A 16,415-nucleotide genomic window follows, 5' to 3' on the forward strand; every position below is an offset into this window, starting at 1 on the left:
CATTTCTTAAATTAGATCCTCCTCCTTTTTTGAATGACCCAGCCTGAAAATATTCAGTCATTAAGAGCCTGATGTAGTTGTTAATTGTTAGTTGATCGAATATTGTGCTAGATTAGTACTTACATTAACTAAGTTTGGTGAAAGATGACACCCCAATTTCGCATTAGTTGCTGCGTTTGAGTTCATATTTGTGTGTTATATCATCTATATCTGTGACACAGTTGGTTAGTCTTTATATTGCACTCATTTCTTAATCATCCTGTACTCATTTCTTTTTTTTAATGTCTTCTATAATTTGATATTTCACTCAATTGCAGTCTGGTGGTGTGTTTAGTTTTGCACGGGTACTGTACATCTTTTTGGCACAAGCATCATGGTGCGTTTAAGGTCTACATTGAAATTCTCGTTTCAGAACAGTAGGGGGCGGTAAGCAACCGAGATAAACCCTCTCCTCATTGATCGTGACCAGGTATTTCCCAAACCAGCCCGCCAGCCAGCCAGCCAACCAGCCAGCCATCCAATGCTTGGCACACACACACACACACATACACATACACACTCACACACACATATACACACACGAGCTGAAAATAATCAAGTGGTGGAGGAGGAGTGGGCGGCAGCAGCAGCAGCAGCGGGAGAGGAAGCGAAGACGACCCTCAGAGAGAGAGAGAAAGAGAGAAGGAAGGAGCGACTGTACGAGTCCATGTGAGAGTGGAAGTGAAGGTAAATCAATAGTCCTGAAGCACTTGGTGGAACTCGATGGGTTTCCTCACTTTATTACCAACCTTGGGGGAGGAGGAGGGTGGTGTTGGTGGTGATAGAAGGGCTCCATACTGTACCCCCCCCCCCCCCCAAGATTGGTGTCCAGAGCGACTTTGGCTAACATAGAAATTAAACAGTTGCCCTTTAGGTCATTTTATTGTTGTTTCTTTTCATGTGGTCCACTTTAGAGCTGCAGCCAATAATACCATACAAATGAACAACCAGTTATAATGCAGCAAAGGCATCATGTCCCCCTGTCCATCCAACAAAATATTAGATTTTTGATTGAACCTATAGGTCTGATCCTTCCAACTTTAAAACCCCATCTTGAATGTGTTCACTGGAAATTCTCTTTAAAGTTTAGTTTTCTGATAGCACCTGAACACAACTTGACGTTTTGGAAGCAATTAATGAATACCTGCAGTTGTGTGTAGAGTGGAGTTATAATATCCTTAAAATTTGCAACTTCTTTCAGATTAAACTACAATTGCAATAGCCTCGGTCACTCTGAGATTTTAATAAATCTAAATAGACTTACACAGACCTGCCTTTATGTAGATAAACAGAAGAAGAATTTACCTAAAACTGAAACATGTCACACTCCAACACACAAGTTTATTCTGCAGCACACCAAATAGTCATCAAAATGACCAGGAAAGTCTGATATAAACTATATAAGCTGCCAATCAACAGAGACTCAGAGACAGAGAGTGTGTAATAAAGTAGCTTGGATGAGTCCCATTAAGAAGTCCTTTACTTAACATACTGTAAGTATATATAAACAATATCCACAATGAGAACTGCTCAAATGTCCTAAATGTTACAAAAAGTGTTTGCGTTCCTGTCTTATTTTGCGATGACAGTTGTGTACAAAAGAAAATGAAATGCTAATGTTAACTGTTTCATCAGATAATGCACCATTTTGGCATCAATCACAGTTTGCATTACATTCATATTCAGCCTTGTGTAAGTTCAGGTGGTGCTGGACCAGAAGATGTTGGTGCCCTAGGTGAGATTTTAGATTGGAGCTGTCAAAAAAAGTGCAATAACAGTACCTCCAGTCCCCAAACGTCAGACATGAAGTCACACTAAAACCAGAGGGTAACAATGGCACCTCCAGGCCAGACAATGTCCTCACAGTCCTCTAGACAAAAAAGGCAAGGAAGGAGGTCAAGGCTCTCTTCACAGTGGGGGGGTTTGGTGGCATTGCCTGAGGTAGCTCGTAAAGTTTTGTGGTTGTCAGGTAAAAACTGACTGACCGGGCTTTTAAAATCAAACCAGATTATAACCTGTATGAGTCAATGGAGGAAAAAAGAGAGGGAAAAAGTGCATATTTCCAAAAACGTATACATGCATGTCTGTTAGTAAAGAAAAAAACCCTACTTCCCAGTCACTTGGCGCCCTAGGCAACCACTTATGTAGCCTAAGCTGACTTCAGATGTGTTTTCTTAGGGCCACTTTCTCCCCATAAACAGCTTTACATCCTTGGATGACCTCATGATGCTTTCCATAAAGGTCAAGGAAAATATTAAGGAACAGGGAAAAAGGACTTCAGTCTTTGGATAAATGAGATCCAGGTACTCACTGAGTTATGGAGCTGTCCGTGGTTCTGAATGTCAGTTTGTGGTGAGGGTCTGGTGGGAGCTGTCCTTGGTGCTGAAAACACAATGGACCAGACTTTACAAGAGGAGTGTAACTAACTCAGGTTTTTAGTGACTGAACTCACTTAAAAAAAACACTTGATTTAACTTTTAACTGTATTAGATGTGGGATTATGCTGCCATTATTTGCAGACTTACATTCTTTAAAACATTATAAATGATGTGAAGGAAACTATTTTCTCTTGCCTGTTGCTCCAGATGGAGGTCAGAGGTCAAGGTCAGCTACACAACCAGCGTTTTTACTAAAGGACGCTTAAGTATTTGTAGTCAACACTTCAGGTATTCATTCATCACTGAGCAAAACTCTTCCCATCACTTCCTCCCTCCATCATTATTGGAGTCGTGATGGTCTGAAAAACTGAAGCGTCCCTGAAACATGAGGCCGGAATGTACGCGGAAAATGAAATCCGTTGTGAAACGGGAAATTGTTCTTCCTCTTTTTGTACACACACACACACACACACATATGTATACATTTAAAATACAATAAATAAATAAATAAAATGAAGAAGAAAAAAAAAACACCGCACCGTCCGCCCCCTCATGTACAATGCTGGGAATAGTAACAGCACTGTGAGGCTGTGCTAAATATAGCAGCCAGTGAGTGTTAACATGTCAACTTCAGCAGGAGTGCAGGGAAGCGGCTGCTGCACGTGTGACCGCTGAGGATGTACACAGTAAAGCTATAAATATCATCCGAGCTATTCTCTCTGCTGCTGTACATTATATGAACACCAAATAAAATAAATAAATAAACAAAATAAACGCGTTTTAAATGCATCCTGTCGAAATGGACACACATACATGGCAACGATGCGCTGAGCACAAACGAGAAGCGGTTTGATAAAGGGATATTTCAAATTAAAAGCAGCGATTTCTACACAATGTTAGTCTCTCTCGGTATATCTATTTTTATATCAGCTTTAAAGCGAGGTATTCTGGGAATCAAAAAACGGTGATTGAACTGATTTCTAGGCGGGGTAACCCCCCCTCATACTCCCCACCTCGCCCCTAATTCATCATTAACAGATAAAGAGCGATAAACCTATAAGATGATCCGCTGCATCATCTCCGTCTCTGACAGATATTCACAAGAATTTCTTGATGAATTTCAGGGGTTTTGAAATTTAGATTTTCTGAATCTAAGAGTGGAAGGGGTTGATGATAGATTTTGGGAGGGTGGTGGAGGAAGGGGGGGGGGGGTAGTCTATTTTTATCACGGCCGCCTTTCAGAAATAGAAGGCAGGCTAAAAAAAAAAAAAAAAAAGCTCATGAGTTCTTCTCAATCGAAGACGCTTGTGCAGCAAACCGTGCATTTATTTGTGATTGAAGGAGACTTTAAACACTCCCCACCCCCACCCCTCCAGCTTTCAACTACAAGCCCCCCCCCCCGCCCCCCCTAGCTATGTTACGTAATCTAGCATGTGAATGTCGAGAGAGAGAAAGAGAAAAGAGAGAGAGAGAGAGAGAGAGAGAGATGGGAGGAGGGAGGAGGGGGGATGTTATTTGGTCTATGCATAGATAGAGCTCCCAAAACTCATACCCAGGGAACACTGTGTACTCTGGTGTCCCCTGAGACTTGGCATGGTAGATAGACGTGTCGGTGATCCCAACTGTTGAGAAAAAAGGATAAAAATTAAGAAGAAGAAAAAAAACCCAAACAAACTAGACTGACGGCAGTATAGTGCACCAACAGGAACAGGTGGCTTCCCGCATTCATCCCATTTGTCCGCCCATTCACAGACTCTGCAGGAGGAATTGTGTGAATGAGTGAGTGAGTGGGGGAAAGTGATGAATGAATGAATGAATGAATGACTGCACGGAGTGAGTGAATGAAGACCAGCAGCAGCAGAAGAAGAATATGAACGCAAGGGGCGCGCATCGCTCCTGTCCCCCCCCCCCCCCTCCTCTCTCTCTCTCTCTGTCTCTCTCTCTCTGTCTCTCTGTCTCTCCTTCTCTCTCTCAATGGGTTTTCTTTTCTTTCTTTCTTTTTTTTTCTTCTTTCCTCCTGCAGAGGGAAGTACGGCTGCACGGGCAATAACCAAGCACGGAGAGCAAACACATACAGTACACACGCACACACACACACATTAAAGGGGGGGGGTTGCACATGTGACAAAGCCGTTTATAAATATTCAGCGTCTCTATTCATGCGGATTCTTCTCTTGACGTGGTTTATTGTGCAGCAGAGCTCCCAACCAAGCATGTGATGCTGAGGATGGTTGGTGTATGGGGGGGTATATAAGTGGTGAAGGTGTGTGTGTGTGTGTGTGTGTGTGTCATGTCTGTGGTGTGTAAGGGGAGGGGGCGGTGGTGGTGGTGGTGGTGGTCTATAAATAGCACTTTAGCTCTGCTTCCATTGACATCATTTAGGCAGGAGAGATGGAAAAATAAATAGGGGGAGGGGAGGGGAGGGAGGAGAGGGCGCAGGGTTCCTTAATCTGGGCTTGAAATTCAAACAAAACCTGGCCAGCCATCCCTCTGTACACACTCTCAACAACAACGGTTCTACACAGCGAACCTGGCAATGGTTCTTTTAGACTTCAAACCTGTTTTTGGTGAACTCTTTTTGAGATTATCTTTGATTTTGTGCTAGTTTTTGTCCCTTTTTTTAAATGTTCACGTTCAGAACACAAAAACAAGGAAACAAAAATTGAAATAAGTCTTAAAGGTGCTCAAATGGCCCCACACAGACCTTGATAAGGCAGGAAAATTATACAAATCATTGTTTTCAAAAGAAATAAACTTCTTCCAGTTTACAATTGAAAAATACATTTTCATTGAGGATTCAATTTATATGTTTTGTTGTCAGTTTTATATTTAAATTGGAAGAAAAAGCTATAGTAATGATGTTAATTAAGCTAAGAAGTAAGATCACTTTAACATTTAAAAGACCTCAAATAATTACCAAGCCAAATCCATAAAAACAACAGACTACAACACTAAACATTAATATTGCACCCTTTCTGGAGTTTCATCCTCAGTTGTAAAGGTGCAATGTATAAAACATAACCCTGGCAAAGGATCGGCTTCGATACCTCTCTTTTCGGTCTGTATGTTCGTCCTCACTGGGGCCCAATAGTAAACATCAGACCAAAACACCCACTGTTTCCTAGAAAGATGCAGCCTACGAGTCGGAATGGAAAGCCACAAGGCAGATGGGAGGGGACATCAAACAAATTAAAAGGACCTGTGTGTGTATACAACACACACATACACACTCACACACACACACACACACACACACACAAACACATGCAGAGATCCAAGTGGAAAAGACAGGGGCCATCATACAGCCAAGGCAAATGTTTTGGAAGGTATTATCATTGTATTGACATGCTTAAAAAAAAAAAAAAAAAGATAAGAGGGAGGGTTGAAGCTCAATAGGCCGTAGAGAGGCAGCGATATTTTCATTTCGTTATCAAGCCTAACATTTCCGTTCAAACAGGCTGACTGACTCGTGTGTTTATGTTATTATGGAGGAGGAGAGCAGGACAGCGTGCTGTTCTTTCCATGGTCGAAGTATCTTAGTCACACCCAGGATCTCTCCCTGTCTTTATAACTCTGTCGTCAGCCTTGGCACCGACCCCTGAGTGCTGCGTGACTTCCATTGGTGCTGATGACGTCTTCGATGATACATTTTTCTCCCCATGTGGGTCCCCCCGCCTGGTCCTGCTACCACACCATCGCTGAGTCCCACAGCCTATACCTGCAGCAACACTTTGGATAAGTTGTTTTGTTTGTGCGTGTTTCAGAAATACTTTCACTTTCCTTTGGTCGTTAAGTGTTTTCTATTAAGGTTAACCTGCTTTTCTCTTTTTTCCCTCCATTCAGAGAGGTAGCTGAACTTCCTTAAAGTCGCCTCAGCAGGCCAGATGTTTGTTCTAACCTTGGACAGACACTCCAATGACGATTTAAGGTTAGTGGTGCATTCATGTATTTGGGTGTAGATTTGAACGTCTTTCCTTTCTGTTGTTGATCTCACACTTCACCTCCTCCTCTCAAAACAGCGCTCACACCCCTTTTTTAGGGTGTTTGGACACAATTGTCACAGTAAAAAGCCTGAAAGGTATAGTGCTAAATGCCTACCAGAAGTGAGCATCCTACGACATTTGAAATGTGTGTCTCTCAATTCAAGAGGATGAATCATGAGACCTAATTCAGTCCTAATGGTGAGGTTTTTTTGGTTTTTTTGCCACAGCCCCCACCCCCCTTTTTTTTGTATCTCTCTCTTCTTTTCTTCTCTTCTTCCGTCACAGATAGAAACACAGATTCAGAATCTGCAGGCCCGGAGAAATCAAATGGCAACCAGGTGATTAAGGTGGGTTGGGCAACTTGTTAACAGGTGTATAGGTATCAAATCAGTAACCAGTGTGTGTGCATGTTTTGTAGCCATTTTGTAGTATAGTGTGCATTAATGAAACTAAACATCTCATAGAAATGTGCAAGCTGCTATGTTCCAAAACATGCCTCATGTTAAAATAAAGACAGAAATTGCTGAAGTTGTTTATTTATTCTGGATGTAAAGATGGCTACCTGTGTTTTTGATTAATTAAAATGACAAGGCAGACAAGAGAATACCATGTGTTCATTGTTTACTTGCATTAATTTGCCTCTGATGTTTACTCTCTTAACTCTACAGGTTAGTTTGGGTCAAAAAAGGACAGCATCCCCTAAAGCCTCCCCAGATTCTTCACCGAAAACACCTTGACAAGATGGGTGAGTGCTGACAGTTAAGGTAAACTATCACCTTCACACAGAGTTTAAACAATGACCAGTCATAATGGATATCAGTGTCATCTACTTTTATTGATATAGGGCTGGGAAATATATCAATATTATATCTATCGTGATATGAGGCCTGATGTAATCTCAGAATTTGGTATTATAATTTGGTATAGGTAATAATAATATTGTGATATGGGATAAGTGTTTTTGCCTGGTTTTTAAAGGCTGCATTAATATTCTGAGCTTACCAGACTCTTCTAGTTGTTACTGTTGATTATTTATCAAAGATCTCATTGCGTAGATATTTTGTGAAAGCACTGATAGTCATCCTTACAATATTGTCTCAATATCGATATCGAGGTATTTTGTCCATATTGTAATCTTTCTAACTCCACCCTTCATTTGTTGAGCTGTTTATCTTAAAGATTGTGGTGTGTACAAGTTGACGTTTGATCCCTTCTTACTGAATATGTTTAGTATTGACTATATTTTAAACTTTATTTTTTGGCCTTTTTTTTCTTTATTTCCTATTTGAACATCCAGAAAGACAGAGAACAGCATCTTTTTAAAATCATCCATTGGGATTTGTAATATTGTATTTAGCATTTAGGGCGAATGTGGGAATATATAAATCTATAAAGAAAGACTTAATCTGTCAGTTTTCTTTAAATATTCAAAATCACCACATTATATGATACATTGCTTTCATTGTGTAGGCCTATACTCTCTACATTATTACCCATAAACTTGTGTATAAGACTGTAGAGGCTGTAAACTGCAGTTTTTGTTATGATTCTGGGGAGTGTATTACTACGTTGCTTCATCTGCCCGTCATTAATCATCAGTCACGATATTTTTTCTTGGGCAGCAGATGACTCAGCGGCTTGTCAAAAATAATAAGAGTGTCTTACAATATCACTGTATAAATTAGTGCAAACACGGACAATACATATAACAGCAAAACTGAAAGACAGTAAAATCTGGAAGGTTTCAGCACCATGGACAGCTCCCCTTAGCAGACCCGAATAGACAACAATAAACTCTTCCTATAAATCCAAAGACACTTTACAGCTTCTCTCTTACCTTAAACTAAAACCACTACTTTTCTGGGTATTGGACCACTACAAACAGAATAACTCCATTTCGCTTCCATCAATAATTCCCACGCTGTTGGCATAGTCCAGTCCTCTGATCCATACTGTACCATTAGCATCTTTTTAATTCATTTTAAATCAGCATGAAATGTTCCAAATCAGAAGTGATGACATATCTTTTAACCAATTATGGGTTTCTGTAGTTGTCTGTTTTTGATTTCTCGAAATTAATTTGTTTTTTGGGGAGGGAGGGGGTGGTGGGGAGGGGGGTATCAGGCCTGCTATCCATACTTAAAAAACCCAGCATCCCGACAACTTGCAGAATGGCAGTCTCTCTCTGCTTTCTGTCTGTCTACATGGTGTTCTGGTTCTCTTGCCCTTAAGAGCGACGGGTTAAATAGGGAAATGTTTTCAACATAGTCAGCTGGAGGATATTTTTAGACTAGATGCACCGGGCAGAGACAGAGAGATAAGGATGGAAAGAGACAGACCCGTCCTGACCTGTTTGACCTGATTACCAGAGCTAATTTTATCATTACCTTAATCAATGTTTGGCTTTTGTAGGCCTGTATGTTCTCTTTCTGCCTTATCCATGTATCATATTGACAATAATGACTAATATGCATACGTGGGGTTTAATTTGAATCATTCATATTTGTGAATTGTTGCCTCGCCTCTCCACTGGGACTCCACATTGAGTCTTCAGATATCGATGTGTCTGGTCTAGCTCTCCACCTCAGTCGGCTTGGAAATGGTGGTGGGGAGATGTGAGGGGTTGTTAGTAAAAAAAATGTCAGAATAAAATATGCCCCCCCCCCACTCTCTTACCCCCTTCACCCCAAACACCCCAACCCCAAACACTTATATGCCCCACCCCTCTCTCCTTGCCAGCTGAATTAATTTGATACTATTTTTGAAAGTCAGTGTTTCTAAGGGATACCTAATGACGCAATGACGTCAATGCAGGTCAATAGCACACTGCTGGAGAAGAGGACCAGGGAGAGAGAGAGAGAGAGAGAGAGAGGGAGAGGGAGAGAGAGAGGGAGAGAGAGAGAGAGAGAGAGAGAGAGAGAGAGAGAGAGAGATGATGGATAGAGAGAGAGAAAAGAGAAAGAGATGTGGCTGCACGTCTCGTCATCGAGACACTTTTCCAAAGCCCTTCCCTGTGTTGTGACATGAATGGTTGTCTCCTCCCGAAGTCTCTCTCTCTCTCTCACTCTCTCTCTCTCTCTCTCCCTCTCTGTTTTTTTAACGTTGCATAAATTCCCAATCCCTCCCCGCGAGCTGTGTTTTTTTTTTCTCTTCGCCTAGGTCCTCGTGCCCTTTTAATTGCGCCCGATTTATTCCCTTCCCGGCGGGTTTGCGCCGATAATAGCGCGGACTCTCAGTCGTGCTTCTCCTCTGCCCCATTCATGCTTTCCGTCTCTGTCTGGAAGTCATTCACAGACACACACACACACACACACACACACACACACACACACACACACACACACACTTTGTACAGACATCCTTGTTAGGACATTACATTCATTATAGACACCCTAACCATAAACAAGTCATGCCAAACCTGAACCTAACCTCAATTATCGCCTTAATCCTAAACTTCACCAGGACCTAAGAAATAAGGTTTTTTTCCGCATTAAGACCCGACTTTGGTCACCATGAGGATTACTGGCACAGACAAGGTCGATGTTTATACCGGAAAAGGTCCCAATGAGATAACAAAACACACACACACACACACACACACACACACACACACACTGAGAGCAAGGCAGTGAAAGAGTGAAATGGAGAGAGAGGGAGAGCGTCAGTGAGGTAAATCGTGCGCCTCCCCAAATGCGTAAAGTCCCCCTGATTTGGCGGGCTCTTTCTATCAGCTGGCTCACATTTGTAACTCTGGTGTACACCCCCCTCCTCCCGTCCCCCCCCCACACACCCCTCCACCCCTCTCCTCTCCTAAACCCTGCACTTCTACCAACACTACCACCAAACCAACCCACCTTTTTTTTTGGGCTCCCTGAATCCTGAATGGCAACACCAAATAATTTTAGTCTCCGGCAGAGCAGGGAGACGACGCACACATCGGAGTGACCTGCTTTCTCCATCCTGACGCAGGACGAGAGAGTGTAGGCTGCCCTGCTTTCACTCTCCCTCTGTCTCCTCTGTCTGTGTCAGCCGGCACAAAACCCTGCTTTAAAAAAAGAGAGTTTAAATAAGAGAGAGGGAAACAAATCTAAAGAGAAAGGTAAGTGCCTTTTTGTAGATGGGGCAAATCCCGACCCAAATTTATTTTTTTTGTTGCTGTGTACTAGTCAGGGAAGTTTGACCATGCGGAGATTTTTGGGACTTGGTGTCTCGGTGGTTACCGGTTGATCTGAGGACGTGAGGGTAGTAACACTTTTATGAGCAGGAATGTAGTGGAGGGGAACGCCATCCAAAGTCAGGTTACCCGCCGTTTCTAGTTTGAATACATGTTTTTGACACGATGATCTGAATTACGTGATGTCGGTCATTTAAGGGGGAAAGCATACATGTGTGCGTTTTTTGGGTGAATATTCTGCTTATAAACGTGGATAAAGACATCTAACCGGAGCTCATAATAAACCATCTGTCTTATTTTTGCTGCACACGAGACACACAGAGCCACTTTATTTAGGTTAATCACAGGGTATGCCGGTATTTGCTATCTCTGGGTCGATCCGAGGAGGCTATAAACGCATCATTTGAAGAAGCTGTATTCAGAAATATTTCTTTTTTGGGCTCCCTCTGTCTATGTGTGTGTGTGTGTGTGTGTGTGTGTGTGTGCATATTGGCAACTGAGGGATTTTGCAGACACTTAAAGAGAGCGGGCTGCGGTAATGCGTAGGAGTATTCACGTGTTGGGGATCCTCTGCTTTAGGCTGCCTTGCTCTGCTGAGATGCCTAGTAACAACCGAGAGAGAGAGAGGGAGAGGGAGAGAGAGAGAGAAAGAGAGAGGAGAGCTGGACAGAGAAACTGAAAGTTTGGGGGGAAATGTTATTGTTCTGTCCGTGCTCCTTATGTTTTAAAACATCTGTGATATTCCCTCCACTGTTTGGACAAGTTCATGTCGTGCCAGTAAAGCAAATTGAAGTGTAGAGAGAGAGAGAGAGAGAGAGAGAGAGAGAGAGAGAGAGAGAGAGAGCGTGACTCCCCCTCATTCGTGTATATTTGTTATAGACAAAGCTCAGCTTAGAGGGAAGGCGCCTGTAGTTCTTCACTTGTAAACAACTTTCCGCAGCGGACTTGCAAACGTCAGTCCACACGTGTTCCCAGACACATCTGTTGCCTCTCTCTCTCTCTCTCTCTCTCTCTCTCTCTCTCTCTGTCTCTCTCTCTGTCTCTCGTTAGGGTAGCAATCCTGCGTGGTCTGTAATCTGGCACTTATATTTACTCAAACAATATAAAGAAGCATCAATATTTGTGTAACAGGAGGTTCAGCACCATGGACAGCACCAAACTCTTCTTTTCAGCTCAGATTATACCAGATTTAACTGTCCACATATCATCACAGGACACGGGAGTTTAAGTTACTAATATATGGCTGTAAATAGTGGTGTGGTGGTTCAAAAATATTCAGTTGCCTCCAGAGTTGCACCAATTTAACACCACCCTGAAAACGCAATTGATATATTTAGTGTAGTTTTTAGCTATTTCTGACTTTCAAACGTTGGTGTGACTGATTTTAAAGTGATGGGAGCGCACCTGTAATTAGTTGAGCTGTAGTATATGTTGACTCCTTTCTCTGGTAGTGAGATGAAGTCGGGCAAAAAGAACAAAAAAGAAGGTGATGGGGAAGTCTGCTGCGGCTTGCAACTTGCAGGAGTCATGGGTGCATAGTTGCATACTTTTTTTCTTTCTTTTGGGAGGAGGGGTGTTGTAAGGGAGCCTCTTTAGCTGAGTTTGTCGACACCACGCGGTGATCTTGCCGCACTGCACCGAGGACCCTCTGCTGCAACTCCCATTGATACTGCTCCCTCCTTGATTGAAGGATTGTGGACTACAGGGAAGTGTGTCTGTGTGTACATATGTGTACATGTGTGTCTGTGTGTACAGGGAGGCTCTGCTGGTCGTTTAAGTGTGGACGTCAGGTTGGATACTTGACAATGGCCTCATCTTTTAATACACTGGTTTGGTTTTGTGAAGGTAAAAAAAGAGCCAGACAGTAACAGATGCCAAAATATCCAAAGAATAAACACTGACTATGTTCTCGTGTTTATTATGACACCTTATGCTGATTATTTTAGTGTAGACTACTTGCTAAATCTGCTCTCTCTCTCTCTCTCTCTCTCTCTCTCTCTCTCTCTCTCTCTCTCTCTCTCTCTCTCTCTCTCTCTCTCTCTCTCTCTCTGTGTGTGTGTGTGTGTGTGTCTATACATGCACTCGCCAGCAGTCACGGACATACAGTTGGCCTACAGGCAGGGATAAAAATAGCACAAACCGATGCGACGGGCGCAGCCCTTTTCCCTTTTCAGAGCCGACTTTTCTAGGTAGCTGCCACTCAGTGGATACTCACCACGTCCATCTCTGAACCCCCCCCCCCCTCAACACACACACACACACACACACACACACACCATCCACCTTAGAACACCCCACCCATCCCGTGAAGTCTCGTGAATCTCCACGCGGCATGAGTGCAGATGGACGGCGTGGGGTGTGTGTGTATGTGCTTGTGTGTATGTGTGTGTGTAGAGAGAGAGGGAGAGGGTGAATTTCGAGGAGAGGGTCTCGCAATAAAGGTGTTACAAAAATATTGAAGGGGAGGTGAGGTGAGAGACGGAACATACTGTAGAGGGAGGTTTGTTTGTGCGCCTTTAGCATGGAAAAGTGTGCGCTCCCTGTGGGTCTATTCCGTGGGTGAGGGGGGTCTGGTGCGTGGGCACGACCAGTGGATAAAGGAGATGGAGGAGGCAGCGGCTCAGCTCGCCGTGTTTTCCGCTCCTTCGGCTTATAGATACAATGTTTTTACCCGCCAAATGCACGGGATGCTGGGATAAAAATTCTCCAAGACCAAAACAGCACCAACAGGGGCTATATAGAGACAAGAGAGAGGGAGGGAGGGAGGGATATAGAGGAGGAGGGAGGAGAGAGAGAGTGGGGGAGGGGGGGGGAGGGGGGTGGTGGATGGAAACCCAGATGCTCCAGCATTAGAGGAGGGTTTTTACCAGGAGATAACCTACTCCAAAGCTGCAGTTTCCACGAGTCCACACCACATTATCCACCTGTAATATTTTCCTATTTTGACACTCGTTTTTTTTTTTCCATGGCACATTTGCGAAGAGCTGATCACAGAGCGGCAGTGTCTTTAATCAGACTCTCCGGGCTGTAAAGTGAGAGAATCTAAACGTGACGTCAATGCCTAGTAACTGACGCAGCCCTTCAACAAAAAAAAAAGGAAAAAAAAAGAGAGGCTTTTTTTATTTATTATTTTTTTCGTATTCTCGTCAGCAAAGCTTAATTACTACATTTTACAGTGCTCCGTCGACTAAAAGAAAAAATAAATCCCACAGGGAGAATCGGGTAATCCGCGTTCATCAGTATTTTGGACCTATTTTTGCGTTCATGAGTTTCAGCTGCTGAAGTGACACTGGGACGAGAAGCTTCTGAAGAGGGCGACAAGACATCAAATATTGTCGATGATATTGGCAGCGACGACGAGTTCCAGATTTTTTAGTAGTTGAAGAGAGGAGGAGGAAGAGGAGGAGGAGGAGGGGGGGAGTAGTGTGTTTTAAAGGATGAGAAGAGAAAGAGGTGGTGGTGGTGGTGGTGGTGGTGTTGAAGGCACATTGGGTTCCAAAAAAAAACAAAAAAAAAACAAAAAACACTGCAATGATGCAACGGAGGGGAATCGGGGGCTCTTGTGCAGAGTTGGAGAGGCAAAAATTAATTTACATTACATGCACTTCACGTAACGTTCCTAAACGATGCCTTTTGTGAGTGTTTTTTTTCTCCCCTTCCTAGTACTGTGACCTAAAAATAGCATCATAGTTTTGATCGTGCGCCAGAAATAGACAGACGGGTATCACTTGTATAAAAAGGGAGGCGATCCTGAGCAAACTTGGACGTGCCACTGTAAGCCCTACATAATAACAAATGGAGGACTTAATCTGTTGCGTTTCTTCCCAGACTGGTAGTTGCGGCTCTTGACCTTAAAGAAAAGGAAAAAAATCTCAATCTTTCTCTGTGTTTCTCTTTCTCCACTTTAGAGCAACACGGACTTGCCAGCCTGCGCCACGGTGAGTGAGACATTTGCAACATTGCAATGTTTAATTCCGGTTACTTTTTTGTGTGTGATTTTGGTAGTGCATGCTCCCGAGTGCCTGTGCTGTTTTTCGTCTCCCATCTACCCAATTTTGCCCTCCTCCTCTTCTGTTTCATGCACGCAACAAAAAAAAAAACCCCACTTGACTCCCGGTCATAGGCATGCATTTTATTGGCATGCTTTACGAGCCATGTTTGACTGTAGAGCCGAAGCATAGAGCAACCCTTCCCGCAGAGTAGGAATCACCCCTTTTGGTAAATAAGCAAGTGCAAAAACTCCCCTTTGTCTGTTGGCGCTGTTGAGTCTCTATCACATTTTTATTTTTTCATTTTTCCCTCCCATCTCTCTGCTTAACCGCGGAAAGCGAGGGGAACCCTTCTCTGATGAACGCTTAAGGATGCCTTTTTTCCCTCCGTTTTCTTGTATTTAAGAGGAGTCGTGCTGACAGAGATGCTGCGGCGTTGGATGGAGGAAGAAGAAGAAGGAGAAGAAGAAGAACAAGAAGAAGAAGAAGAAGAAGAAGAAGAAGAGGAAGGAGAGGAGGGAGTGAAGTGAAGTGAAGGAGCTGTTGCTGCAGCAGAGACCAGGAGCACCGCATGGGGAAACCCGGGAGCTGTCCAGCAGCAATGGTGCTGAAACCACACCAAGTGGCGGTAGTGGGCTGTTGCTGGTGGTGGTTGTGATGTGTTTGGATGCATGTGTGTGTGTTTGTGTGTGTGTGTGTGTATGTATGTGTGTGTGTGTACAGGTGGTGGGGTGGGGGGGGCTGGTGTTTCTGCCAGCCATAAGCTTTATTTACTCCGGTTTTGGAAACCAACAACACATTTCTCTGAGTGAATCCTCTCTCCTGAAGCGACGTTGGAGGAGAAATACTGAAGAGCACTCCCGCCTCTTTTAAATGGCCTGCGCTAATTGAAGGGAGACATTTGGCTCGAAAAGATGTTATAACTGAGCTTTTTTTTCCCGCTTGCATAGTTTGAACGGCCTCATAGGATGTCATAGGCAAGCAGACAGAGGGAGGGAGGGGGGGGGGGGGGGGAAGCAGCCGGACCGACTTGGATCAGCTCTTCTTCTGCACACGTCAGTTCCTCCCGTGCCTGGTCAACTCGTAAAGGAATCACTCTGAATTCTTTATCCAGCTTTTTTTCCCCCTCTTTTCTTTTTTTGAGGTGAAACAACGTTGCCTTCGCGTTAAAATGATCAGAGGATGTGTAGGCTTGCAGTGCGCTCTCGAAATGTTTGTAAAAAGTAGCAAAAATAGTTCCAATATTCTGTGTTAGAGGTCAGCCAGGCGCGCCTAACTCCACTGCTGTTATGTTATGAGTTTTTTGTTGTTGTTTTGTTTGTTTAAGAGCTCTCCTCAACAGTAACTTTGCGTCCTATAGCGACGAGCAGGTGGCGCAAGAGGCGAGTGGAGCTTCGCCATTATCGCCCTTTACTCCAAGAGTTTTGAAGGAATCGTCCTTTTCAATTAAGGTATCAGTGTTGAATTAGCGACCCGGACCCGCCACATGATGAATAGGCGACTGGCGTCTGCACAGTTCTGCAGCCCGACTGGGACACAAGAACTGCGCTCACCAACTCCCAGTATTCTGTGCACGAGTTTTTGGGGTCTTTTTTTGCCAAATGTTCCCAGTATTTTGCATGCAGGCTACGAGGCTACCGGTGCCACAGAAAAAGAAGAAGAAGAAAAAAACCACCTCCACCACACCGACCACCTGTCTTTCTTTGTCATGCAAAATCCCGACTGCACTTCACCTGCGATACATTCCTCCACCTCTCCAAGCACACACATTTAAAACAAAAAACAAAAAAAAACCCCAAACTGTAATTCTTCGTCGGTCAAAACGCGCAAATACCGAGTCGAGGGGGTCAGA

This window comes from Scomber japonicus, chromosome 5, assembly GCF_027409825.1.
Source record: "Scomber japonicus isolate fScoJap1 chromosome 5, fScoJap1.pri, whole genome shotgun sequence".
Lineage (NCBI taxonomy): Eukaryota > Metazoa > Chordata > Actinopteri > Scombriformes > Scombridae > Scomber > Scomber japonicus.